The sequence below is a fragment of the Podarcis cretensis genome, assembly GCF_951804945.1.
Source record: "Podarcis cretensis genome assembly, chromosome: 4".
Classification (NCBI taxonomy): Eukaryota; Metazoa; Chordata; class Lepidosauria; order Squamata; family Lacertidae; genus Podarcis; species Podarcis cretensis.
In genome coordinates, this window is record NC_137173.1 from 28,456,188 (window position 1) to 28,470,333 (window position 14,146).

A 14,146-nucleotide genomic window follows, 5' to 3' on the forward strand; every position below is an offset into this window, starting at 1 on the left:
ATTGATGCTTTTGAATTATGGTGCTGGAGGAGACTCTTGAGAGTCCCATGGACTGCAAGAAGATCAAACCTCTCCATTCTGAAGGAAATCAGCCCCGAGTGCTCACTGGAAGGACAGATCCTGAAGCTGAGGCTCCAATACTTTGGCCACCTCATGAGAAGGAAGACTCCCTGGAAAAGACCCTGATGTTGGGAAAGATGGAGGGCACAAGGAGAAGGGGACGACAGAGGACGAGATGGTTGGACAGTGTTCTCGAAGCTACCAGCATGAGTTTGACCAAACTGTGGGAGGCAGTGGAAGACAGGAGTGCCTGGCGTGCTCTGGTCCATGGGGTCACGAAGAGTCGGACATGACTAAATGACTAAACAACAACTTCCTTAAGCTGCAGTCCCGCACTTACCTGCGACTAAGTCCCATAGAACTCAACCGGGCTCAAACTGCACAGCGTAACTGAGATCTCACGCACTGGCCACCGTACACAAAAAAAAGAATGAGGGGCTGCGAGCCTTCAGGCATGCACGATTGCAAACAGCAGGGTCAGGCTCGGAGGTGCTTTGCGGAGTGTACCCGAAGTTTCATGCCTCTGTGGCTCCTTCCTTCTTATACCCAGTTTATTTAGGCGACCGTGGAATCCGCCGAGGCGCTGTGTTGCGAAGGCAGCCACCCGCCTCGCGAGGGGGGAAAGAGTTGCCCCCACGCACCCCGCAGTCTCTGGGACGGCTGTCCCCCTCTTTCTCCGTCTCCTAGCGCCACTTCCTTCCCGGTGTCTGCAGGGGGCGCTCCTGCCTCACTTTGGCGCCGGCCTCTCCCTGCCGCTCGGTGGCGGGGTCCGTCCGAGAGAAGCAGCCGCTGGAGACGAGTTGGCGCCATTTTGAAGCCGACGAGTGGGGAGGGGAGGGGGGGAGACGCACCGCGGCGAGCTGCGGAAGGGAGGGAGGCGGGTGCGCGGCGATTGGCTGCGGGGCCGAGCGGCGGCGGCGGCGGCGGCTCCCCGAGCCTAGCGCGGCGGGGCCAGAGAGCGGAGCGGACGAGCTCGCTCTGCCTCGTCTTCACGAGCAGCGGCGGCGGCGGCAGCCCCTGGGAAGGTAAGCGCAGCGCCCTCTTTCTCTAGGGGGGGAGGAAGCCCGTTTCGCGCCCCCGCCAGCCCTTCGGCGATCGAGGCAGGCGGCAAACCGAGAAGGGGGCTGGGAGGAGGACTCCTTGCCCCCCATGGCTCTTCCTCCAGCTCCCCCCGGGGCCGCCATCCCTCCTTCGCCTCGGCCGTTCTCTGCATATTGAACTTGCCGCCCTTTCCTCCGTGGGGCGATTGTGGGTCTGTGTTTTGGGGGGTGGCGGGAGGATGAGCAGCGTGGTGGCGGGTGACCTTGTCTGCCTTCCCCATCCCGCTTTAATGCACACATTTTATTTTTATTTTTTTCCGCCTGCCCTTCCCCCGCCCCATTCTTCCCCTGCCCAGGTCCCCCTTTGCACAATCCTTATCTCTGGGAGAGAGACAGCAGCTGCAGGCGGCAGGAGGCTTTTGCACCCTCAAATGTGGCGCGGCTGCCCTTTCCCCACCCGCCCCAATAGAGCCGCTTTTCTTTGCAAGACTTGAGCGGCTCCGAGAGCCCCGGAGCAGCCTTGTGCTTTGGCTTCCCTAGTTGGCCTAGTCCCCCCCCACCTCCTCCTCCTCGCAGAGGCACCCTGCCCCAGCTCAGCCCCTTCCTGCTGCCATTGGCTGGGCCTGGTAAGGATGGCGGTGGAGGGAAGGGGGAAAAGGGACTCCAGGCTCGTTCCCCCACCTCCTTTTATGCTCTCTTTACTTGCCGTGCATTGGAGGCGTGTCGCTTTCTCTCTCTCTCTTTCTCTCTCCCTCCTTTACGGAGGAAGTGGGGTGGGCGCTGCTTGCCTCGAATATAACATACCCAAATCGTGCTAGTTTGCCTTGCACCCGTTGCTTCATATATTGAACAGAGGCCTCTCGCACTTTTTCCTCCGGGCAGTGGGTTGCCATCATTGCGATAGGTCGCTCTCGGATAGCCTTTACTTTTTGAAAGAGAGTTTATCTGATCCACGGATCCCGGACCTGAAATTTCAGCCTTGCAGTGTAGTAAATAAAGATGCTTCTCTCTCTGCAGCTGTGCTCCTTACATGGTTAATGGAGAAAAGACAGATCAGGGGTGGGCATAGCCTCAGATCAACAAGATGACTAGTACAGCTCCTGCAGTGATATATATTTTTTTACTGTTAAAAGTAAAGGAATTCACAGGTGCACGATATTTTCACTTTGCAATGATTTCTTGTGGAGACCTATAACTGCAATGTGAAGTATGTCTTGCACAGTTATGCTGTTCATTAACTTGGATTTAATGCATTTTTGGATGACACTGCTTTTCTGTTACAGTTATAGGTGTGTTAATAATATTTTGTCAAACCCTACATGGGTAGTTCTGTTTACTGCTGCATTGTGAGGGATAGTGTTAGCCCTGTGCAGATGTCTGCCGACAAGGTTTTGGCAGTTTGGTTTTCCTCTATCCTTCATGAGTAAATTGCGCCTTATACACAGAGAGTGGGCTCTGTACATGCAAGCTAGGACTTGTATTTTGTACACACACCGGCATTGTGCATAAGGTACAGTCTACACGTGGAAATCAGGGGTGGAGCTTATTGCAGCAATCCCATTTTGCATGTGTTAAGTATACTATTCTGAACGGGTGTAATGTCTTTAAATAGTATTCATTGGCAGCTAGCTGTGAAATCTGTTACTTCAGGAAAAACATAAATGCCATGCTTAAGTATTTGAGGATGACTAGTCAAATTTATATGTAGTATTGGTATCTTTTAATTAAGAAACAATTCCAAAATGTTTCTTATTTTATTATTTTAAATTGGTCATAAATCTATATATAGTAGACTTGCAAATAGTGAACTGCCTGGTGATCTTTGTCTAATAACCACTTTCTGAAATCACGCTTTGATGATAATAATAATTTATTATCTCCCCAGCCATTCTGGGCGGCTTCCAACAAATATTAAAAATACATTAAAATATCACACATTAAAAACTTCCCTAAGCAGGGCTGCCTTCAGATGTGTTCTAAATGTCAGGTACCGTAGTTGTTTCTCTCTTTGACATCTGATGGGAGGGTGTTCCACAGGGCAGGCGCCACTACCGAGAAGGCCCTCTGCCTGGCTCCCTGTAGTTTTGCTTCTCGCAGTGAGGGAACCGCCAGAAGACCCTCGGCGCTGGACCTTGGTGTCCGGGCTGAACGATGGGGGTGGAGACACTCCTTCACTACCTTTCTTCCCCTCCACTACCTAATTGGGGTGTGTGTATTTGGCAAATATGATTAAAGCAATGGTTGTATTTACCTAGCAGGAAAAGTGAGGGGGACTCATAGGTGGAACTTGTTATTTGTATGCTGTGTTGAGTGTCCATACTGTCACTAGGAAGTTTGTGAATGAAACTGTCCTTTCCTTCTCAGAGAGGGGGAAAACCTTGGTTGTGGTTCTTAGTTGTGGTATGTTCTCCCTAGGAAGTTAACTTGTCGCCTACTTCAAATGTCCCTTTAGGAAAGGCAACTCTCTTTTAATTCTCCCATACCTTTTAACTGCTTTTATGTACTGCTTTTACTGCTAGGGGCAAGGGAGGAATGTGGTTAGAGGGAGTGACTGTATCTGACTTCACTTCACTGTTTGCAAGGTCAGATGCAGTCTACTACTCAGAATCAAAATGCTGGAGATCGTTTCAATGGATACTTTTCTTGTTAGTGCCAGGTAAGAATGTAATCAGCTTGCATCCTTAAGTCAATGACTGTTTCTAAAATGTTGTTTACATTTGTAAGAGTTGTAGCACTATCTAAGGCTGTAATTACACACTTCCTTATTGGAAGTAAGCATAAGTGAAGTAAATGGGGCTTCTGAGTAGACATTTCTAGGATTGGACTGGAAGTTCCTGAATACTGTGTAAATGTAGAAAATTCACCTATGGAGAGTCTTGCCATGAATTGAGTAGTGTTGTCCTGTTAAACAGATTCAAGCTAAAATAAGACATCCTTTCCCGCTGAAGCTCTTAAGAATAATGTTCATAATATCTCTTACTGTTCTTAAATGTTTAGGAATAGTGTTGCTTGAGGAATTTGGTTTCTTCTTCTATTATCTGGCACTTCTTACATTATTAGAGCACAACCTTGTGCTTCATTGCTTTACCATTGCTTTACCATTATAAAAGAGTTTATAATGAGGTTAAAATATAGTTTGGTGGTAGTCTAATATTAGAAATAGAGAAAATATATGACTGAATTTTCAACTGATGGCAAACACATTGGAATGTAGCACTTTCAAGAGTTCTTGCCCATTTATTCTATTGAAAAAAACATTTGCAGAATCCAGACAGAGGAGGAAAGTGGATCAGAAAATGTTCCATGCTGTGTTTGCTATAACCTCACCATTTCTGTAATGGTGATAGAGTTCTTGCAATGGCTTAGAGCTCCACATTCCCCATAGTATAGAGTGTAGGATCCATGTAGTAACCTTAGAGACATAGATAGACATAGATATATTTGTGATGGGTAGCTTGATTGCATGACATTACCTTCCTGTGTGGTGTGACTGTTTCTGATATCATAAAATGACTAGTTAGGCTACTAGAGAAGGCAGATAATTTAGTTGGGAAGTCCAGGAAGCCAAATTTAGATTGCTACATAGGTTAAGACCAGATTCTCATAGTGAGACGACAGGCAAAGATGTGAAATCTCAATGCATGAATGTAATGCTGGTGTTAGAATAAAGAATTTAAATCTATTAAAAAACAAGGGATGTTTTGGGGGAGGGAGCACATATGTAGAACTGCAGTATAACTCATTTGCTGGTGCTCCTTCTAGCAAAGCTGATCAGGTTAAGGAAATGGGGACAGTTTATTTTCTCAAAGCACTGGTGGATAGATAGAAACTAAAATCAGTGCATTCAAACTGAGATCTCAGTGTGAAGATTAAATGTAATGTCTACAAAAATACAGTGGTACCTCAGGTTACATATGCTTTAGGTTACATACGCTTCAGGTTACATACTCCGCTAACCTAGAAATAGTACCTCAGGTTAAGAACTTTGCTTCAGGATGAGAACAGACATTATTCTCTGGCAGCGCAGCAGCAGCAGGAGGCCCCATTAGCTAAAGTGGGGCTTCAGGTTAAGAACAGTTTCAGGTTAAGAACAGACCTCCGGAACGAATTAAGTACTTAACCCAAGGTACCACTGTATGTAGGAACAAAGAGTAAAGAAACATACGGTATATGTCTATTTCCTGATGATAAAAACAAAATAAAAAAATTCCTTCCAGTACCACCTTAAAGACCAACTAAGTTAGTTCTTGGTATGAGCTTTCGTGTGCATGCACACTTCTTCAGATACTAACTTCTTCAGACACTAACTTAGTTGGTCTTTAAGGTGCTACTGGAAGGAATTTTTTTATTTTGTTTTGACTATGGCAGACCAACACGGCTACCTATCTGTTCCTGATGATAAGAGAGCCAAAACGGGTGACTTGTGGCACCTGAAACTAAAAGTATACTTAGTACATAAAAAATATTGAGAGAATCAAGTAAACTTATATTGACAGTATTGTTGCTCTGCATGTTAAATAAATCAGGAATTGTAAGATAGGGATGGAGATTCTGCTCCTCTTTTTCTAGTAAAAAAAAACTCTGTCCCAGTGTCAGGGGGAAACAATCACAGTAAGTTTTTGGAGGTGTATTGTCTACTTAAATGAAACTTTCAATGTATTGTGGGGTAGAAGTGGAACCCCAGAAAATATTTTTGTCTGTGGTGTAAGAAGTGTGTTTGACAATACGCAAACACTACACTTATTTCTGGGTGTTTTCCTAAACCCATTTAGAAATTTGCAAGAAAGTTGTCCTAGGTTAGAGAAACATCCCCAAAACAACATTATGTGGTTTGTGCCAACCTATTGACACTTGCTCAATAATCATGAGTTGTTTTGCTCTCTGTAAAATGAATGAAAATACCTTCGGCCAAAGTTGTGTCATTCTAGATAGATCTGTGCTGCAACAGTGGGTCCTTGGAGTAGTGATTGCAAATTTGGTTAATCTGTTGTCATGTAACTGCAAACTGATCTCGGTGTTCTTTGGTGATGTGTCCCTGACCATTTTTCTATGAAAAAATGACAACAGTGACTAGGATAGTAAATACACCCTAATGGCAAAATGTGATTCATTTTGGGAGCATTGTATGCTACAGATTTTCTATTGTTTCCAGTAGGAAAATGGTAAGTGGTAAGTGCTGAAGTTTGAAGATGCTGTGTGGGTGACAGTTTGCGTCCTAGAAGGACTACTTTTTAGATCTGCTTACTGTGAATTGCACAGTGAAAAGTGACCCGGGGGGGTGCTTTCACCCCCACAAAATTGAATGGTTAAAGTGTGCTCCTGGTTTTTTCCTCCCTTACTTTGCAGCCTGGCTTCAACTCCAGATGAGCTCCCAAGGAAGATCCTTGCTCAAAGCAATATTTGGTTGCACTAGGGTGGGAACTGGGGTAGCTTCTAGATGTTGGACAACAATTCCCATCATCCCTGACCATTGTCCATCCTGGCTGGGGATGATGGGAGCCATAGCTAATCCTACCCCTATTGATATAATCTGGCCCATGGGTTGGAAGTCCTGTCCTACCATAATAAAGGAAACAAACTTATCCACAAAATTGTTATACAGTGGTACCTTGGGTTACATACGCTTCAGGTTACAGACTCCACTAACCCAGAAATAGTAGCTCGGGTTAAGAACTTTGCTTCAGGATGAGAACAGAAATCGCATGGCAGCAGCAGGAGACCCCATTAGCTAAAGTGGTGCTTCAGGTTAAGAACAGTTTCAGGTTAAGAACGGACCTCCGGAACAAATTAAGTACTTAACCTGAGGTACCAGTGTATGTAGAAATTCCAGCTAAATAAGTACTAAATACACTGTATGGTCTGCTCATTGACTGACAGTTGGATGGTATATATAAGGTAAATCAAGGAGCCACCTTGTTGATATAATAAAATTGACAGGGAAATGTCATTGTGATAAACCCAGAAGCTTAAGACACAATAAATAATTGCAGATTTGGGTTGACAAGAGTTATGATTAAATCCCATGGTGCCTTGAATTTGATGTGAAATATCCTGTTCAACTGCTTCAAAACAGTGAGTGTAACACCACCAAACTTTCAGCTGAGTGGGAAATCATCAAGAAAGTCACAGTTATATTTATAATGTACTATTTCTTGAAATTGCTGTTAAATTGCAGTAAAGGAGGCTGTAGAAAGAAATGTGACTTGCATTAAAAGCTGTACAAATGAAGCATCGCTAAAATGAGAAAAATAAAAAGCACAAATTATGGCATAGTAAATGTAAGTTAACAGTAAGGCAAGCCAAGAAAGTACTTGTGGAACAAACTGATACTATTAAAAAGTGAACACACTAGAAGTAGGAAACTCTCTGGAGAAAGATGTCAGTATAAAAGAAAACACTGAAGGAAGGGAAGGAAACTGCAGGGAAGCTAAACAAATTCTTGGACATATGTTAAATTGCAAGGATGTTTGGGAGAGAAAAGCCCATATGTGAAGCAGTGTTTTGGGGAAGTGAATTGTGAAGAACTGTGTAAAATGGGGATGAAAGAGGATAAAGTTGTAGAACTGACTGAAAAATTAAAAAGAAACTAGTCTTCGGAGTCTGTTGGTGTCCACATTTCAGTTCTTAAAAGAACTCCAAAGATCAAAGTAACGAAGTATATTTGCAGATTGCAGAGATGCTTTCAGAATGGTGCAATCTCAAGCAGACTCTGGAAAGCAGAGGATATTCCCTGTGTGGGGTTGTTGGGCAACAAAATGGTAGGGAGACTGAATGTAAGGATGTGTCAAGTGATGTGCACTAACAAAATCTGCTGGTGGGTCTGAACTGACCGTGGCTGTGAAGAAGCTTAATTATATGCATTTTTGGTTATACAGCATTAAAAAACACACCATGCACATCCTCGAACAACTAATTTCATAAATGATATTGTTAAGCTGGAAAACCTACAGGAAAGGGCAGTGGGAAGAGCAATGCAACCCCGTAATCTACTGCACTGGAGGGAATTTAGATGTCCACCTAGGGCACCTCCATTGGCAGCAGAACCCGACTGGCAATGGAGGTGTCCACCAAGGGCCAGGGTTAGAAACACTTTCCCACTTGTTCCTTCCTTCTGCCCTGGCCTATACAAACAGTGGGGTTGAACTGAGACTGAGTTACGAAAATGCCTGGTAAAAATCTAATTTTTGCCATGAACTCACTATTATGAATTTATAGAAATATATACTGCATTATTCTAGTATAACACAGTATTCAGGCTAAAAACAACTCACAAAATCAGTTTATAAAACATACCAATGCAATAATGCAAGGTACAGGCACAATTGTTAAAAACACCTTAAGGCAAGTGATCAGACCATTAAAAATTGTCCTAGCAGATCATGCCTGCCAGAATTAAAAGTGTCTAAACTGTTTTGCAAAAGACCAAAAGAGAGGAGGCTTGATGTTGACTCTCCAAGGCACGAAGTTCCATAATCTGAGTATGTCCACAACCAATTGTCTGTCCTCAACTGATGGGATGTGGACACTAAATACTATTGTCTTAGGTAAGTCACTTTCAGCCTTGGCTTCAGCCATGCATCTGCAACATGGCAATAAGAACATTGACTATAGCATTACAAGGCTATTATAGGCTTGAAACCACTTGCAACCAACCAAGAGACACTTTACACAATGGCTCTAGGTCTTGATGCCACCCTAAAAAGTCTCTGCTAATGGTATGGAGACCATCAGGAACAGTCTGAGATGTGGTGAATCAGCAAAAATTGAGTAGGTTTAGGAAGTCTCTGTGGGCAGGTTGCTTTTGCTTAAGTTTTGGTGATTTCTCCCATCCTTTGATTCTTTGCCATTTTCCCCACACTGTATCCCAGACTATATACCTGAGGGTCCCCTAACCACTTGGAGGGGCTTTTCATGGGGTGTAGCGGGAAGGGAGGCAGCAAATTCTAAGCAGCCTTGAACATAGGGTGTGCCACCATTGAAACTGTAGTAAAGTCATCAGATCAGAACATTTTTTAAATAGTCAAATCACTTTCTCCAGCACTTACTGAATTCTACTACCTTCTGTCTTGGACTGAAAAAAGAGGTCCTCATCTCTGACCTATCAGTATTTTCAGTGATTTGTTTTGAAGACCTATGACTTTGTATACAGAAGACTCTTCGTATCCACACAAAAGGTTAGGGGAAGAGTTGCAATATTTTTTAAAATTAAGGATTGTCATCACAGCTGATGAGTTTTGCTTCTAGCCTACATAGCTGGTTTCACAAATATCTAAATTCTATATAGGTCCTAGTGATTGCATTATGATATTGTTCAGCAAGGCATTTGAACTCACATTGTAGGTAGTATTTTTGCCAAACTTGATGGACTAAGATGAAATCTTGTTTCTTTACAAAACAGGGTTGTCAGCATAGATTATATAAATTGGTGCCAGTCAGTTGTAAAATGGAACTATATACAGTTAATAGCAATATTTGCTGTCTTTTGCTCATATTTGCTTCCTTTCTGTTGTTAAATATTTGAAACGGTGTGGCAAGTTAATAGAGCTGTGTGAGAGAGGTTCCTTTTCATGGTTTCTTTATGAAGGTTACTTATCACTAATAATGTTTGATTTCTTGGGGAGCATTGTGGTGAGCTTCAGTTGGCTAGTAATTTGTTGCTTTAGAATGCTATGATAATCAACTGATTAAGCCCTGAAAGTTGTATGAATCTGAGGATTGTGGTTAACTACTGTATCTTCAGGAATATGGTGATTCTAAGTCACAGACAGGTAATTTATTGTGGGGTTTTTTGCTACTCTCCTTTGGAGAAGTTTTTCAAGCATTCACTGTTGGGGGGGCGGCAATCAATATTGCTTACCTTTTTAAGAAGGCTTTCCCTGAAGAGTGAATCAGCCATTTTATATTGCATGTTATGCAGAGTTTCGAAATTTGATGCTTTAAAAATCTGTTTGTAGATTGTTATGAATGCTTGTTGGGAAGCAGTTTATAAATCTTAAATAAAACATTCTTTAGAACTTAAATATGTCTTGGACACTTGTTCAGTGGCATTAAAAATACAAAACCAAATGTTTGTAGCATCTTGTTTTGGGTTTTTAAAAGCAAGTGACTTCTAGTTACTGAAAAATTTGACACATTCCAAGTTTAGCTTCCATTGTGTGTGGAAGACAGTTGGAATTTAGATACCCTATGGCATGTATTTTTAGGTAACAAGCAGCTTTTTAATCTGCTTTTGAATTCATTTATTCTGGAATTGGTTGTCTTGAGTGTGAAAATTTTGAGATAAACATGCTTGATTCTATAAATTAATTTGCAGAGAAGGGGACTGAATTCTTAGTGAGTTTATGTTATTATTGGTTGTTATTGCTTCTGTGTAGATCCAAGATGGTGCTTGGAATGAAAACTGGGATTCTTGAATACCACAAATCTGTGGAACACAACAACATGCAACTGAAATGCCAGTTGTATATCACACACTTCAATGGGTTGGCTTTTCCCATGCCACCCTTACAGCTTAGGAACCAATAATTTTGATACTGGAAAAACTCCACTTAAGAGGTGTTACACCTTCATTGGTTTAAGTGACTTCTTGTAAGTCATGATTTGTGAAAATTCTTTGCACAGCTTTTAATGCAGGCAGTTTTCCTTTATCTGTGTACTGATACTCCGCCCCCCCCAACATCTATTCTATAGGTCCGCCCTATAGAAGTGTTCCCTGAAGAGCTGGTATGGGCAACCTGTGATCCTTGGCCAAAAATTATGTGACTTCTGAACTTTTAAAAAGCACATATCAGCAATTAGTTCAGACCTCAGCAATCTGTTACTGCCTCATCAAACCACTGGATAAGAAAAGCGGGGGGAAAGACCCCTCCCAAAAGTGTTAGAAAAAGACCCAGCAAGAAAAGAGGGTGACAGAAAGAGGGAAAAGCAGGTCATGGATAGGAGGAGAAAAATGTGTTGGCTCCACACACTTTTGACTCTTGCCCTACCACTGGCTACAGCCTCTCACACTGACATCACACAGCCACTTATAAATGATCCCTGAGGGAACATGCCCCTGGACAGAAAAAAAGATTGTCCACATGTGCTAGAAGGGTTCGGTATTAAGAGTTCAGAGTAGTTTATTCCCCTGTGTTTGTAAGTTTTTTGATCTAGATTATTTAAATTCTTTTTGTGGCCTTGCTGCTGAGCAGTATGCCCTATGGCATGCTGGGAGCATGCTTTTTGGAGATTGGATCCATGTCTTCAGTTCTGAGGGGAAGAGGTTAAGAGGGTATGTTAAACTACAGCCCTCAGTTCCCCCAAGTTCAGACATAACAAGCATCAGTGGTTAGTTAGCGGAAGCTTCTCCTGCAGTGTGAGAAACTCAGATATATAAGCTAATCACCAAATAGTACATTAAACCTAGGTTACAGTCATCACATGTGACTAGGTGGTATCTAGGTGCCTTTGTGGGGTGGTGATGATGATGGTGATTGATGGAATATAAATAGTGGGATATACAGCGGTACCTCGGGTTACATACGCTTCAGGTTACATGCGCTTCAGATTACACACTCCGCTAACCCAGAAATAGTACCTCGGGTTAAGAACTTTGCTTCAGGATGAGAACAGAAATCGTGTGGCGGCGCAGCAGCAGTGGGAGGCCCCATTAGTTAATGTGGTGCTTCAGGTTAAGAACAGACCTCTGGAACGAATTAAGTACGTAACCAGAGGTACCACTGTAAATGCAATAAATAAGGTCTTCTGCTTATGTGATTAAGAAAGCTGGAGGGGCCAGCCAGATGGAGATATCAGTAGTCATCCCGGCATCCACATATCTCCGTGTAGTCACAATTGGACCCGTGCCAGTTGCAAAATGCACCTGGTGCCTGAATAATTTTGAACACTGTTCCTGATTCTGTGCGGGAAAGCAGAAGTAGAAAGCACATGAACCTGAACCTTGCACCTGTAGGAGAAAACCATGAATTCCACTTACATCCCAAACCAGACTTATGCTTGAACCGCTTCAATGTTTTATCTAAGTAGCAGAACCTCTAATAGTGAGTGAGGCCTCTAACAGGCCTATTTGAGCATGGGGAGAAGGAAGTTGGGTCAAGGATGGTACTAAAGGCTTCACATGGTTCTCACACCCACATCTGTTCTCCTATTCTTTCTCTTCAGCAGAAATATCTCAAAACCTTGAGTTTCGGCAAGGGTATCAATGCTCAAGCTACTTCAAACTGAAAATTAGTGTCACTGCTTTTCCCAGGATGGCCAGTCATTACTTTTTCTTGCACCTACTATGGCACAATAGGTTCAGGAAGTAGAACAATGGCCATAACCATGGTTTGTCACGTTCAACATCACGCCGTAACAAAGCTTGCGGAAACTATGCTTCTAGATCTGCTTCCAAAATTTGGCATCACTTTTTAATTAGCTGGTCACTCTTGAACCATGGTTTCTCAATGTCAGTATCATGTCAAGCCACATGTAAGCTTTACAACTCATGATTTGGTGTGACTTTTAAACTGAATATATGTTATGCACACAACACTAACAATATACCGGTACTTTGTACAGTGGTACCTCGGGTTACATATGCTTCAGGTTACATACGCTTCAGGTTACAGACTCCGCTAACCCAGAAATAGTGCTTCAGGTTAATAATAATAATAATAATAATAATAATAATAATAATAAATTTATTATTTATACCCCGCCCATCTGGCTGAGTTTCCCCAGCCACTCTGGGCGGCTCCCAATCAGTGTTAAAAACAGTACAGCATTACATATTAAAAACTTCCCTGAACAGGGCTGCCTTAAGATGTCTTCTGAATGTCAGGTAATTCTTTATCTCTTTGACATCTGATGGGAGGGCGTTCCACAGGGCGGGCGCCACTACCGAGAAGGCCCTCTGTCTGGTTCCCTGTAGCCTCACTTCTCACAATGAGGGAACCGCCAGAAGGCCCTCGGTGCTGGATCTCAGTGTCCGGGCTGAACGATGGGGGTGGAGACGCTCCTTCAGGTATCCAGGACCGAGGCCGTTTAGGGCTTTAAAGGTCAGCACCAACACTTTGAATCGTGCTCGGAAACGTACTGGGAGCCAGTGCAGATCTCTCAGAACCGGTGTTATGTGGTCCCGGCGGCCACTCCCAGTCACCAGTCTAGCTGCCGCATTCTGGATTAATTGCAGTTTCCGGGTCACCTTCAAAGGTAGCCCCACGTAGAGCGCGTTGCAGTAGTCCAAGCGTGAGATAACCAGAGCATGCACCACTCTGGCGAGACAGTCCGCGGGGAGGTAGGGTCTTAGCCTGCGTACCAGGTGGAGCTGGTAGACAGCTGCCCTGGACACAGAGTTAGCCTGCGCCTCCATGGACAGCTGTGAGTCCAAAATGACTCCCAGGCTGCGCACCTGGTCCTTCAGGGGCACAGTTACCCCATTCAGGACCAGGGAATCCTCCACACCTGCCCACCTCCTGTCCCCCAAAAACAGTACTTCTGTCTTGTCAGGATTCAACCTCAATCTGTTAGCCGCTGTCAGGGGTTCAGGAGCAGAGGCACAGGGAAGAGGGGAGATGGAGAGCGAAGGGGAAGAATCCGAGGGGAGCGTAGGAGAAGAGGACAGTGGACCGAGGGATTCCATGAGCCTCTCCAGCGAATCGGAAGATTCACAGAAGGGGGCGCCAGTGGCCAGGGGTAGGGGGTTCCCAAGGGGAACGTCCCAGGAGCAAGGGGGCAGCAGGGACTCCCAGAGCAGTAGTTGGAAATCAGGACCAGCTTCCCCACCAGAGCAGAGTGGGGGGGAAGAGTCCCAAGGATCAGGGCCAGTGCATTCCCCACCAGGGAGAGAAGATAAGGCAGGGCTGACCACACCTCCATCGGAGAGTCAGACAACGGAGGGGAGGTCAGATCCAGCCAGTATCCCGGAAGAGGGAAGCAGTGACAGAAGTAGTGTAACGGTCAGGAGGAAGGTCACTGGGTTGGCGCGAGAGGCAAGTTCAAATGTACAGGAGCGCGGGACAGCAGAGAATGAGGATTGGGAACCGGGTCCTAAAGCCCGCAGGAGG

At 44.2% G+C, this 14,146-nt stretch overlaps 1 protein-coding gene across 1 annotated transcript in view; it reads left to right on the top strand.

The window, feature by feature from the left end:
• The first annotated feature begins 949 nt into the window (after positions 1-949).
• PDS5B (PDS5 cohesin associated factor B) overlaps positions 950-14,146 on the top strand; it is a 77,740-nt gene continuing 64,543 nt past the window's right edge. The window contains exon 1 of the mRNA XM_079973321.1: positions 950-1,085. The gene's annotated coding sequence lies outside the window, so the exon portion shown is untranslated. The remainder of the gene's footprint in view (positions 1,086-14,146) is intronic.